Source organism: Meleagris gallopavo, chromosome 1 (genome assembly GCF_000146605.3).
Source record: "Meleagris gallopavo isolate NT-WF06-2002-E0010 breed Aviagen turkey brand Nicholas breeding stock chromosome 1, Turkey_5.1, whole genome shotgun sequence".
Lineage (NCBI taxonomy): Eukaryota > Metazoa > Chordata > Aves > Galliformes > Phasianidae > Meleagris > Meleagris gallopavo.
Window position 1 is genome coordinate 158725191 of NC_015011.2, and position 15347 is coordinate 158740537.

Sequence of the window (15347 nt, forward strand, 5' to 3'; positions counted from 1 at the left end):
TTTAAGTAAATAACTTTTTCCAGGGAGAATCTGTCATTCTGAAGCATCTTTTGCACTGTAATGTTAGCACATGTTTTTGAAATTTCATTAAATTTGTGAGAAGCAGATTAACGTAAATATCTTATTTTGCCCTAGCACCAGATTTCTGTTAAAACAGAACAAATCATTGCATTCATTCATCATCATTTGGCTGTGAGGTTCCAGGATGCCAAAAATAGTAAACACTTGTGGAATCTACAATAATTGAGAGCAACAGTAGATTGCATTTTAAGTGCTCATCAAGGTGAGCACAAGGCACTTCATGACTCTTAGTTCACCCTTGTTAGGAGTTTTGCCAAGCTAAAAGAATGCACATGGAACTTGCAGGCTCTAGCAGGCTCTAGCTTCCTCTTGCGTGTATTTGTGTGGTCCAAACTCAGTGATTTTTTTAGAGATACCTCACACAGTTAAGACAAAAATAAAAGAGAAAGCTGTAATTGCCTTGGATGGAGAGCTGTACTAATGCTTCTAACACACATCGCACTTGTACTCCAACAGGATAATTTAAAATGCAATGTGGATACCTGCTTTGTTTCATTTAGAGTTCAGGCAGGGTAAGATGTCGTGTTTAGCCATGGTTTGCTACAAGAATAGTTCTCTCTAAGGCACAGCATCAATGTCTTAACATCAAATATTGCCAATAAAGCAGCTGTTGCTTAGTTTGTCAACATATGCATATGTTATATAGCTCATAGAAACACTATCATAGAACAACCAGTTGCATTAGAAGGCTTGCTTTCTTCAGTTCTGCACTTATATGGTGCAATTCAATTGGATGAAAAAGGTTGTCTTTGGCACTAGCTAGGCGCATTAGCAATTTTTGAATTATATCTTGGCTGGAACACCATTACTTGGTTTTGCAAAATTCAGTTATATTTCTAGTTATAAAATATACCTGATCTCCTTGTGCCATAATCAAGATTCCAACAAGTGAAACTGTGTGTTTCTCCTTTGCATATTCCATTTCAAGTTTTTGCAAACATTCCACTATGTCTGAAACCAGATAATTTTGACTGGTAAAGTCCCGAAAGGTCAAAGATCCATCTTATCTGTCTACAACAAAAATAAGAAGGGTTTGATTACTCAGGCCCATTCTCCATTTCATTTTTTAGTATTAGAATGTGACAAATTAAAGGTAGATATATGTATATATATTTTTTTTTCCTAGAAACTTCCTGGTTTCTTTAAAGGTAAGAAGTTTTTTTTTGTTTGTTTGTTTGTTTGTTTGGTTTTTTTTTGTCCTCTGATTGCTCATCTCTCTACGGCAGGTGGCTCCAAAGCAGTTCAAGCTAAGAAGCAGATGGTAATAATTACTGTAAGGCTTTCTTTATCTATGAAACATCCAGGGAAAACATATACATTAAGACAATGATTTGTAAAAATGTGTATAGGAATCTGTGTTACAGTGAATGCAAACAGCATTTCTGAGCTGTACAGGACCTTGTTGATTATGGTCATATATTATCAGGTGACTTAGATAAATCTTCAGAAAATATAATAGACACAGAGATTCACTTTGAGATACTCTGAGTGGAAATTGCTTCCCCTTTCATTTTCTCAGCAAAGGAGACAAACAGCTTTAGAAAAAAAATTTGAAAGGTTCTGTCCTATACAGATAAAAACACAAAGCCTCCCACATATCTTGTTTCTTCTCTTTGCAGTTGTCATGCTTTGGTAAATTACTAAGTTGGCTGATTGTTAAAACTATTGAAGCTAGAAATATCAGGCAGAAATGTTACAAAAATGTATATTTTTGGAGGGAAAATATAGTATTCTCTCCCCTAGTTCTCTCCTCTTTCTTTTTGTTGGCTTAAAAAAATTGATGGACACCATTTGGGATAAAATACTGGCAGCAAAAAGTAGCAATGACACAGTGCTGTAAGACAAGTTAGATAGTACTAGATACTCATGCAAGAGTACTGTGGTCCTGTGGGGACATCAGTATCCACAGAAGCTCTCTATGGACCATGGAAGGACTATACATAATCAGCCAGAATCTATCCCATTACTAACACCAAATGTAAATCTTAGGCTGATCATGAGGCTGCAACTTAGTACTTGCACAAGTAAAACTTCGCTGGCCTGAAGTCTCAGCTCTAGCTCACATTTGCTAGACACTCCCATTTCAGACAGCACCTCTTTGTAATGCATAGGGAATTTCATAGTACCATATAAAAGTTGGTTGGAATGGATGTCAGATTTATATCTAGTCTATTATAGTGCTATTATAGGACCACAGAATCATAGAATTATTAAGGTTGTTTTAATGATCTAGTCATCTAGTCTAGCCATCAGCCCATCACTACCATGCTACTAAACCATGTCACTCAATGTGACACCTACATTTTTCTTGAAAACTTACAGGGATGGTATATCCACCACTACCCAGGGTAGCCCGTTCCAATACCTCACCACTCTTTTTGAGAAGAAATTCCTCCTAATATCCAACCTGAAGTTCCCCTGGCAAAACTTAAAGCCATTGCCTCTGATCTTATAGCTAGTTACCTGGGAGAAGAGGCCAAATCACACCTTCACAACCTTTCAGGTATTTGTAGAGAGTGATAAGTTTTCCGCTGAGCCTCCTCTTCTCCAGAATTAATTACTCTAGTTCCCTCAGCTCAAAACTGAACACAGTTCTTGAGGTGCAGCCTCAACAGTGCTGACTACAGAAAGATAATCGCCTCCCCAGTCCTGCTGACTATACTGTTTCTGATACAAGCCAGGATGCCATTGGCCTTCTTGGCCACATGGGCACACTGCTGGCTTGTATTCAGCCAGCTGTCAGCTAACACTCATATCCTTTTCCTCTGTGCAGCTTGCCAACCACTCTGCCTCAAGCCTATTATTCAGGTTTAACATGTCAGAAAAGGAAGATAAAAGTATTATTAATAGTAATAATTAAATATATAAAAACTGAATGCTTACTACTCAGTGACCAATGCTCAACCAATCTCTAAGCAGCATCAGCACTACTCTGCCAACTATCCCCAGTTGTACTGTTTCACAGGTCAGCTGTCCTGGTTCTGACCCTTCCCATCTTCTTGTATATCCCCAGTCTGCTTGCTGGCAGGGCAGCATGAGAAGCTGAAAAGTCCTCTACCTACTATAAGCACTGCTCAACAATTAAAACATCAATGTGCTATCAACATTATTTCTGTCCTTAATCCAAAACTTCGCATCTTACCAGCCACTGCAAATAAAATTAACTCTATCCTAGCTGAAACAAGGACTACTCCCAACAGTTTTTTCAGCACATACTTCCTCAGCTTCCTCAGCTCTGCAAAAATTGAGAAAAGCCTTCCTAAAGTGGAGACGAATTCCACACACTACCTTCTCTTGTCGTGTACGTGGTCATTAAAGCACAGAAAGATTATAGATGCTGTATGCAAAATTTATTTTGGGAAAATCCATTTCTGAGTATTCCTGATTACTTTCTTGATCTCCACCTTCTAGAAGGTAGATTCCAAGAGTATTAACTTATTGCTTTTCCTATAGGTTGAGGTGGGAGTGACTAGCTGACAGTTTCCTTTTGTCTCTTTTAACAGTGAATTGCAACATTTACTTTTCCCCCAGGTAATATGATAGGCAGCAGTTTCACAAGCACACTGATCGACTCATTCAGAATCTGTTAATAAAATATTAATAGCCTGATTATACAGAATATATCTAATTTTGTTCTGATAGTGAGAACCTTTTTTTTCCAAACTTTACTGGTATCTACAGAAGTCAGTTAAATCTTTCAACCTTTTCAGTATTGTTCATGGTTAGATTGTCTTCTCCCTCCATCAGCTTGCTTTCCTTTTCCCTCTCATTCACTTTGCAAGTATAGAATTTTTACCTGTTAACTTTTATTTTTTTTTCACCAGTTTTAGTTATGGTTGGAATTTTGATTTCCTGTTCTTGGCCCTAATTGTCTGAGTAATTTCTCCATACTTCTCTTTTGTTGCCATGATGCGTTTGTTTTGTTTTTTTTTTTCCCCAGTTCCTCTGGATTCCCTTTGTTTGTTTCAGTTTATTGGGGAGTTGCATGCTTAGTCAAAAAGCTTTTTGCCAAAACGATTAGTGTTCCTGAACAGGAGAGTGATTAATTCCTGAGCTCTCCTCTAAATAAATAATCTCCCTTCTCCTGTCTGTCCTTGCCAAACAGCCTGCATCCACTTGCAACTGTCTTGAAGCCACAGGTGACAAATTCAGGGTCCTGGATTTCAAATGTTTTTAAGTCATGATTTTTTTTTATTTGATTTTGTGTGCTTTTTTCCTTTCTTTGATTGTTTTAATTATAAGAATTCCAGAGGAGGTAGGAGTAGTCCACACTAGTTTTGTCAACATCACTTAGGAAAAGGTTTGATGAAACTTCCCTTTAAATTGATTGGGAAAATGTAAAGTGTGGAATTATGGATTGGTTTATTTCTTTCTTCATAAAACTTGTTATTTTACTCTTTTACTACAAAAATATTTTAAACATAAAGATGTTGACAACTCTTCTTCTTTGAAGTAAGTGATTTACATATATATTTTACAAATATATGAACCAAAGTTTTCAAGATGTCATGGTTTTCTGATTTTTGTTTATTGGTATTCCTCATCATAACATCATGCCATGCACTGCGAGTTAAAGAGCTAAGGTTAAAGAGGTCTCCAGACCTCTGAATCTGAGAGGTCTCAAAAAATAAAGAAGGCAAAGCAAGGGACTTTTTGTCCCTAGTGCCAGTAAGTATATTAGTCATAGAACCAGGCCAAACCAGCCTGTAAACTGTTGACACAAGACCAAAAGCTTTTGCCTTAATAGTACCATTAGAACTGTTTTAGTGACATCAGTTCATAAGATAATATTTATGAAAATGCCTGAAAATGTGAAATCTGAGATAAAAATAATCTCATCTCAAACTGTAGTGTTTGGCCACCCTTGTATGTAATATGAATGCATGATCAAATGGGAGACTAAAATTTTACAAAGCTAGAAACTACTATTATTCTCTGTCCCTTATCAGAGAATCGAGACATACATTTAATGCCCAAATGAAAGGACTTTTTCTTTTTTTTTCTTTTTTTCTTTTTCCCAATGATGGTAGTACAGTTACACAATTTGTGGACCAAGACTCTGTTTTTCTCAGAAGATATTAAATCTTTCCTTGCATAATATAACAATCCCAACTGAAATCTGATGCAAAACTCCCCACCAGGAATTATTATTTATCTACAAGAACTGCCATTTAGCCATTAACAATCAATGCCATGTTTTTTACCTCTTGAAGCTCAGGGAAACACAAGCTTTCTATTCTACCTCAAAAATCATAGTAATTAAATTATCCCATCTGGGAAAATAGTCTTTATATATGCTACCTCTGACAGCCATATAATAGACATTAAGGACCTCAGAATGCAACAGGTGACGCAGATGATGAATGCAAACAGAATATTTGGTAACAGTTGTTATAAATTTTGTATTCATCATTGGTATTCATCATGGTATAATAAGAGGGTAAAAAAGAACACAACTCATGCCATGAGCTCTGAAAAAGGCACAGAATAAGTCAGGTGAAATAATTTAAATTAATATTGATTAGTTTAATTTTGGCTTAGAAATAAAGGACAGTATCACCTGTTAAACAGTCCAGTTTACTTAGTAGATCTCACTATGTTTTTCTTGGAGACATCCCAAAAATTGACTAGAATGAGCTACACTTAGTTGACTGAATCTGATACAACCAGATACTATGGTAAAATATCTGTTGTGTACACTGAAAATAAAGGTTTTTCTAAGCTACAAAGGTCTCATGTTTATTTGCAGTTCTCAAATTGTCAGTGTCTATTATTGAATAAACCACAATGCCTTAAAGCTAAGTAATCTTGTATTTTAGCTATAGTGGGAATGACAAGGAAGTGGTAAGGTTAGAATGTGTAAGAATAATGTCCAAATAAAGATAAATTAATGACATGGAAAAATAAAAAATGGTCTGCTATGAGGAAGTGCTGATAATAATCCACTGTTTATTTAGGTTAAAATAAGGTTATTTTATATATTTTGCAAATATTTGTTCAAACTGCAGTTAAAAACAATAAGAGAGGGGAAAATGTCTAGATGCCATTTCAATATTTTTAATTTAATGGACTGTTCAAAATCAGATTGAAACATGAAAACAGAAAACTTTAAATTACCCTTTTATTGTAAGTGAATATGTCTAGGAAAATATTTGGAACAGAATACACCTTAGCTGAGTCTGTGTGACTGTTTTAAATTTTTCACTTTCCTATGATCTTTCTCTTTGTGCCTCTGCGTGTGTGTGATGCCATAATTTAAATTTTAATTTCTGTATTCCATTAAAAGATAGCCACTTTTTTCATGATGGTATTTTCCTTACTTTCTTAGAAATTCAGATGGAAATATTCCTTATTATTATTTAAAAGAACCGAAACCCTTGGCTTCCACAGGGACGTCACTGTCTCACCCATTCATGTTCTATTGTGAATGCCAGGTGCTACTTTTAGTGTACAATACAAAATGGAACTCAAGTACATTAAAAGGACTTTTGTACAGCTTTTTTTTTTTTTTTCCCCAACACATTTATATATGATTTTGAATATTATACATGCAGAGGTCGATTCATTATCTTAAATCAAGACTAGCAGTTTCAATGATACACTACCTATTTATCTAAATCCCTATTAAAATCATATTCCTTCTACTAGAAAATTTGACTTTGAAAAATCCATAGTTTAAGCAACTATCTGAATCATATAACAAGACTGAATTACACCAGGTGGTATTGACTGATATACTTGATAATGTAATAAAGATGCCAATCATGACAAAACTTGTTAGTTTGAAAATATGGCAAAGAATCATTTTACCGGAAAGCTGGCTAATGAAAATATTGCTTATGGAATGATGAGACCTATCAAGTAGATTTATAGCATACAACATTTATCAACTCTCAAATATTTCAAAAAGATTTGAAGACTTATGCAATAAGCAACATGACTATTTTCTCTGCAGTACAATTAACACATTAAAAAGAAGGGTAAGATCTGACAACCAGACCTGAACAGTAAAGAGCTTTCTATGTACTAAAACTCTTAAGCAGAGTATGCTGCTTCTTGAGCTTATACAGGCACAGTCACGGCTGGACCACCACCTGGATGTTTTGCAAGATCCACAATTCAAAGAGATACTGCTTGGGGGATTAAAGGCTGTGAGTCAGATTCAGTGAATCCAAATCCCAGCAGAAGTTTGGCAGAGGACTGAATCAGTTCCTGGGATGCCAGCATTAATGGCTGAGGGCCAGGCACTAATTCTGGATGCATGGCACGTGTCGCCTCCTATCTCGATTAAGCCATGTCTCTGACTTGCACACACAGCACTTAACAGCAGATTTTCTAAGGCATATGCTGATCCCAGTGCCATACGTCTTAGTTAAAAATCTGCTCCATAAGGTATGACCATTTCTTTTCTTTTTTTCTTCAGTTATTTGATGAAGAAATAAAAGCAAAAGCAATAGAAATTGAGAATTCATTAATGGCACTCACCCTTTTTTACTCCTGTGGCTGCTTGTTCATCTCATATTCCCCTCTTTCCAAAGGATTCAATCTGTACCTTCCCACAGTGAAATTCAAGTAGAAGTAGCATAGGAAAATTATTTTCCTTTGTGGACATGACAGGATTCTGAAAACTCACAAGTATTTACTCTTCAGGCAAATTTTGCAGAGTTGTAAAACAACATGCAAACTGCAGGGTAGAGAGAAATAAGAGAGTCAGCATAGCAAAACTCGATTAGAAAGTTTGATTTGATTATCTGTTCCTTATTTGCATCACACTGCTGTTTCACTTGGAGGTACCTGACTGGAATATTTTCACTGCAATCTGAGCATGGAAACTGAAGCGATCGGTAGAATACCAGACTGCAGGAAGCACAGCATTTTATGTTGAAACATTCTAGCATGAGAATTGTTGCTTTGGAAATTATACTCCAAACATGTTCCTGTTTTATTTCGCCTCTTGATTTAGATGGAATATGTCCAGAAAAAAATGTGGTTCAGCTTGAAGATGAGAAATGGGAGATTGAGGAGCTGAAAGGTACAGTACGAGTGGATTGATGCGGTGTCTTAATGTATTGGCCTTGAACTAGACAAACTTGATGATGAATTTAGCCAGATTAAGGAGAATAAGAATCAATCAGTTTCTGATGGCTCTAAAAGTCACCATAAAAGAGAAGATGGTTGTGTATTGTCAAAGAGCTACACAGAAGACCCTCTTGTGCAATAATAATTAAAAAGGCTCAGCTAGAGAGGTTAGCTTGAAAAAGAAGGAAAAAAAACAACTGACCTTTCTTTTCTTAGAGTAAAGCCCATTAGAGGAATGATTGATTTTGTACTTCACTTTTTTCTTTTTCTCTTCTTTTCTTTTCTAATTCTCTAAGTTACACGAAGCACCTCAGTTTATTTTTAGCCACTTAGTTCAAATTGGGGAGGGGTAATTGTGAGGCTAATTTAAAAGTCTCACAGTATTGAATTTTACTTTCCGTGAACTTCTTTTAACCTTCACATTCTGGAAGGACAGGCATCAGAAATTACAGTGCTTTTGAGTATTTTCTAAATAAAAAGAAGAATCAAATTTTAAAATCATATCCCTATTTCTCTGTTACTCATCAGACAGGAATTAACATTTACAAGAAAGCACTGTCCTACTTCAAGTGTTGTGACAAAGAATGCTCCTTACGGTCTTGACTTTACCTCTCTTTCACACTGGAATCATATATAATGTAGATGAGATTGCTAGGGCAAGAAATCTTAATTTATTTATTGTATAAGTGTAATTCCAGCCACCTCCTGTTTTCATTATACCAATCTAATGCCAGCCATTTCCTGTTTTCATTAGACCATTGTAATGCTAGGCTCCTACTGTTCTCATTAGTGCAGGACTGTGTAATGGCAACCACCTCATGGTTTCATTATAACAAAACTGTATGGTGCCAGCTGCCACTTATTTTACTTTACAGAATAGCATTTGAATGTAATCCATACTCTTTTCAAAAGAATATACACAGAGATGTCAAGGATCTTCGATGCCTAAGCCCCCTCAGACAATTCTGGCAAACACCCTTCCTATTTTGCCACTAGAAGAATGGAAGAGAAATTACACAGAGCATACAGAATAATCATTAAAGGCTGCGGAAGTGTTAAACTGTGTGAAAGAAGTTTAAATTCTAGTAACTGAATTTCTGATCAATAATCTATCTGGGCTACCAAAAAATAAAAAGATCATAGTATTTTTTGGTCTGGACTGTGCTTTTCAGGAAATCAAAGTTAAATTTCCAGCTCCAGTACCTATTACGTACCTACGTAGGTAACGTACCTACCTACATAGATAATTTACTGTAACCTGTAAATTTTCAGTCTTCTTAGTAGAGCTGTGACTATCTGGAGATAATAAGATTTCCTCTGTCCAACATATTGGATTATTTAGATTTGGTTTGTTTTTATCAACCCTTTGAAAAAGGAATCACTTCATTACTTGCAATTAGTGATTTAAAAAAATCTGTGACTCCTTCAGGTACGATTGTAATGATATTAAACAGTATTAAGAACAGCCTGATAGTGAGAAGATTTTACACTGGGGATAGTCTTAAAAGCATAACTTTGCTGAAAGCTGGAAGGATTCTTTTACAAAAGTTCAATTAAATTTTGGATGTATTGTAAATGAATGTGACTATTTTACCTTTTGCAATAGGTACTGCAGTAGTAATAATAAGTAAAAGATAAACAAAAAGAACTATCATACTAAAAGGAATACAACTATGAGATACTGTGAAAATATTTTCAATTCGCTTAAAGTTTGTAATTTAAATGCTTAGTTTTTTGCTGATATTGTATTTATATGCATGAATATCCAAAAGAAACCCATTATTATTGCTCTGTATAGTTTATGTCACTGCTATGTAAATGTTCTGCAATTCCACTGTGATTAAATATCTGTTTTATATGGGGAGTTCTGGCCTCAGGTCTCTAATGTATGAGTTTGCAGTGTTTTAGTCATGAGGAGAACTAACACATCTGCTCGTATGCACACTTCTGCTGCTTCTGTTCTAAAGTCATGGGAGCTTGAGGTACTTGCCATCAGGATCAGAAAAAGCACCACAACAAGGGCCCATGTCTGTACCTGACCAAAATGATCAGTTCTGCAGAGTGACTTTGGTTTTAATTATTCATGTGATTCCAGCTTGTCGTGTTTTATCTGTTGTAAGTTTTAATGATTTATAGCTTCTCTATAGCTTGTGAGGAGGTGAAAGCTCTATGGGCAGGTACCACAAAAATAAAATGTCACTGTTATTATAAATATTGGTACTTATATTCACTTATTTGAAAGAAAACAGCATCTCAGAGGTATTTTTTTCCTGCTTCTTTAGTCTTGATGGAAAAGTTGTGGTTTCACAAGAAGAAAAGTGTTCTTTGTCATTCTCAGATTACTGTATTATTAACATCACTAAATAGAATAATTGACAGATGTGTGCAAGTTTTGTTAAAATGATTAAAAGCTCTGGAAATCATAACCTGTCAGTGTTCTCTGGGAAACAAAGCCCTTTCCATCTGTTGGGGGAGTCACCTGCAAAATGACAGCTGTCACCCATAGGATTTGAGCCTTGAAGGAATGGCAAAAATACATATAAAAAGTCTATCAAAAAAATATCATTAATTTGTTACTATTTTGATCACCTCATTGTGAGCAGGAAGTAATAGCTTGTAATTTGTCTGTGATCTCTAGTGTCTGAATTAGGTCCAACTCAATAGAAAGACAGTTATTTTAAGTGATATTACAGTTTGATAAGGCACTATATGTCTATGTATATCTTTTCATGTTCTCTGTCAGTCTTCACAATGAATAAAATTTTATGAGAATGGTGGTATGCTATAGCAGTACATTTTAAAATTACTACTTCTGAACTGTGAAAGCCCAATAAAACTGAAGCTAGGGGATGGAACTGAGGGAAGTCAAGGTTTCTGTGTGCCTTTGATTTGCCTATGAAGACAGTGCATCTATACTCTCTATTCCTTCAATACTTGTTTTAAGAAAGCTAAATGACTTTTCACTTCTTTTCCCATATCATTGCTTTCCCTTTCTGACACATTATCTGAGGTAAGGCAGGTGGAATCATACCATTTTCTGTGAAATAAAATGCAAATTTTGTTATGCAAATGGATCATTAAGAACTGAATTAAATTGAGCAGTGGTGGTAAATCAGCAATTATATTGTTGTGGGTTTTTGTTGTTGTTGTTGTTGTTGTTGTTTTGTTTTTTAATAGCATGATTCCAGCTCAAATAAAATACAACGAGACAACAACACATGTTGTAGATGGTAATGTAATTCACTACTGGAAGAGAAATCCTAGGGATGATGATGTGCTTTACTGAATTTGGTATGCATTTCACCATCACTAGTCTTTAAAGCTAAGGATGCTGAGCAAAGTACTTTGAGTCAGTTGGTAACACAGTGTATTAATTACATCTCATAATAACTTCAATTTTTACATAATTGTTGCATATTTGTGCATGTTAAGCAGATAAAATCCTCAGCCTGGATTGGTGATTGTGATTAATATTTATGTTGCAGTTAAAAATGAGCATGCTTTCAGCTTCACCAATGTTGAAGACTTTCTGGATTCTGTATAAAATGAAACAAAAACAGTAATTAAAGAAATTCCCAAACTGAGCAAACATGGTTCTTCAAATACAATTCTAACTGGCTGTAAAAATGCATTATGTGCTAGCCAATACGTTTACTGAGCAAGGATTGGTCTTCCTCCAGACCACCCTTCAAGGCTTGGAAATGTGGACTAGCATTTTCTAGTATGCCTTACAAATACCCAGGATGAAGAAAATAAAGAAAGTAAATGAGGAGAGCTGGCATCCACTTTCAAGAAGCTATGTTATTCAGGATTTGGCTGCAGCACCTGGTAGCTCCTCACAGTTGAATGTTGTCATTGCCCATAGACATTTTAATTGCTTCCAGGAAGGAGGTGATAGAAACAACTCCTTAAACTAGAGAACTACTGGTTATCAGTAGAGCTGACTCAGTTTTGCATTCTTGATCTCACATTAAGTTTGGCAAACTACTAGGAAAGCTCTTCAAAGAACAGTGCTTGATTCATTCAAACATCCTACAATTGTTCTTACTGCTCCCACTGTTGCAATAATATGGCACTTCCTCTGGGTTGAGACAAGAACAAATAGGAAATGTGAGTCTGTTCAAAATATCTTACTGTTTTTCCTTCTCTATCTTGATATCTTCCTTCAACCACAACTTTTGAATTTGAAGTGGTTTTAAGTTTTAGCAGTCCAGAGTTTATTAATAAGTTCTGGAGAAGTCTTTTTTAAAAGTGGATTGATTCGGAAATTATTCTACTGAATGTTCCAAACCTCATGTTACTTTTTACAGCTGGGTTTCTAGAAGCAGATAGCACTAAAGAAACCCAGAGTTTGTCTTGACAGGGCATTTATTTTGAAGTCTTCTGCTACCACGTAATTTGAATTGAGGCAAAACCTCAATGTTTTTAAAAAGTTTATCTTATGGTCAAAAATTACAGCTCATTAACAGTTAATGTTTTCTTTTCTAAATCTCTTATAATGGTATATTAATGTTATCAAAATATCTTCACATGTATTATTTTCTGCTATGTTTACTATATTCACTTGATGTTATACAAATTATTATTAAATAATATAGCAATGGCTACATTCATTTTGTTCTTCATATAGAATGAGACACAAGGATATAGAAAATCATACCTATGGCGTGAAGTGTAGGAAGTCAAAGAATACTAAGAATAAATACAATTTGTCATATGGTTTGAGAAAGATGCTAAAAATGCACTGGTAATTAAATACAAACATGATCCATAGTATAGTTGGAAGATATTAAATACTTATTCAGAATATATGTCTGCTGCTTAATTTCTTCATATTTTCATTTAAAAATGCTAAAATTAGCTATTTTTTTCAGCAATAGCTGCATGTTTAATTGTTACAGAAATAGCCTGATTTAGAGCTGGCAAGTTTAAGAATTGTAATATTCCTTTTAAAAGGATCTCCCATTGAACTCAAAAGTGTGAATGAAGAATTTGTCCATAAAAAGATAAGTGCTTTAACTGCAAAATAAAAATATGCTTTAATATTTTAGCAACTATAATATGATCAAGTTTTAAAACAATTTGAATTTTAAGAAATAAATGGAGATTTTATCTGCAAGTATTATTATTAGTTTTCAATTATATAGAATGATGTATGAATTCTTTACTGAGATAAATTTGCAATGTAAAGTATTCAAAAGGACATGTCATATGCTTATAATATATAGCATGTAGCATCACAAAGCATGTCTGTTTTAAAAGGGTTAAAAATAAGATGCATAGAACATCTTACTAGAGACATGAATAAAATAAATACATAAATGTTATTTTCTCGTGCTCAGACATATATTGTGTTTCCACTTTAATTTTCATGCCAGCCCAATAACCCATTTTTTATCATTTTCAAATCAGTCCAATAAAGAGAGTTCCGTATGTGATTGCCCTGAAATGATAGAAAATTTGCAGCTATTACAAAATGTAATTGCAGATTTGTTAAGCACTATTTCTTATTTAGAAACATTACAAACATTCTTTCTGAACTGCATGAGCAATCAACTGCTTTATTGCAGAAGCTCAAATGTTGGTTTTAACTTGGAAAAAGTTGAGGATAACTGACTTGCTGATCCCCTAGTTCTCTGACAGCAGTTCAGTAAGTTACAATAAGAATTTCATGAACTTCAAGGCATTAAATACAAAATATTTTCAGATAGGGAATTTTAATTATTCAATTTTCCAGCAAGTCAAAATCTAAATCTGTTGTTCAATAGTCTGAGCTTCAAGCCATGTTCACATTCTTGCATTCTTGCAGAATGGACATTTTGAATTACTGTCCAAATAAAATCTCTAATCCAAAAGACCTAAGGGAAGAATCCCTAAATTAAGGAAAAATATTATTATCATTATTTATTTATTTATTATCTATCTATCCATCCATTCATTCATTATTAAGGAATCAGTCTCCCAGAGATGGGGAGAAAAGTACTTCTTCAAAACTTGAACAAAAGATTTTTGTGAGCCAGGCATTATCAGGAACCATTAGCAATAAATAAACTAAGATAATGTGCTCTCTTCCCTGAATCATAACATATGTATTATAGAATATACATCTCAGAAATGTTTAAGATGGCTCATTAATTCTCTGATTCATTTCTATATGTACTACTGGTACTTTGGTGACATTTCACAAATTAAGCTATACATACAGCAGAGAGCCATCCTTTGTTTCCATTGGAGAAATATAATTTTTAGGGAAACATTACTAACTGAAGAAATAAGCTTTCAGCTGCTTTTATGACTTAGACTCAGTAAGGGATAAAGACATGGCATTTATCCCATGAGTGAACATCCTGAAGCAGTTATATGTGGCTGGCTTACAGGAGATCTAAGAATCTTTGTTTGACAGGCTGGCTACCTTCCAAATGAGAAATCAATGACTCTGTATTGTGGGTAAAGAAAAGCCAGGATGGTTTATGACTTGTTCTGCATATACTGTGGATCCAGCCAAGCTCTGAATTACAGACAGCAAGACAGCAACAACCCACATCCAATAATGCTTTCAGCAGCATAAGATACATTCTGGCAGGGCTCTGCACAGACAGTGGCTTCCTAGATTTTGGAATTCACTCTGTAGAATGACAAATATATGTAGTACGAAAAAAAAAATAAGGAAGGAAATAATAGGGGTTTTGTATGCTTGGGATAGCCACTAATTAGATGCAGGCTGGTTTTGTTTGGGGCAAAGGGCCTTGAAGAAAACATAGAGTGGCTAGAAGGTAATTCTGCGTGCAGGACTAGCACATATCTTCATAAAACCTGTGGTATTCTGAACAATCTATGATGCAATTTAGATATCAAAAGGAATGCCTATATACTAAGTTATTAATAACAAAATAAAAATAATAGTATTCAAGTGGAGATGCTTTACATTATTTGGGATATCACTGTTACATTACACAGGAGCAAAAAACAAGAACCACACAATCTGAGGAATTCATGAGGCTCGAACATAGCATTTCTCTTTTTCAAAAAATGAAAACGGTTAACCAAGGTGTTAAATTATAACAACTTCAGTCAGCTGGACGTAGGACTCAGTTGTATTTTCTCAGCATTTGTCACGTTGTTTATAGGAAAATGAAATAAATTACTTTTCTCTATTACACGCCCATAAGAAAGACACATTAAAAAAA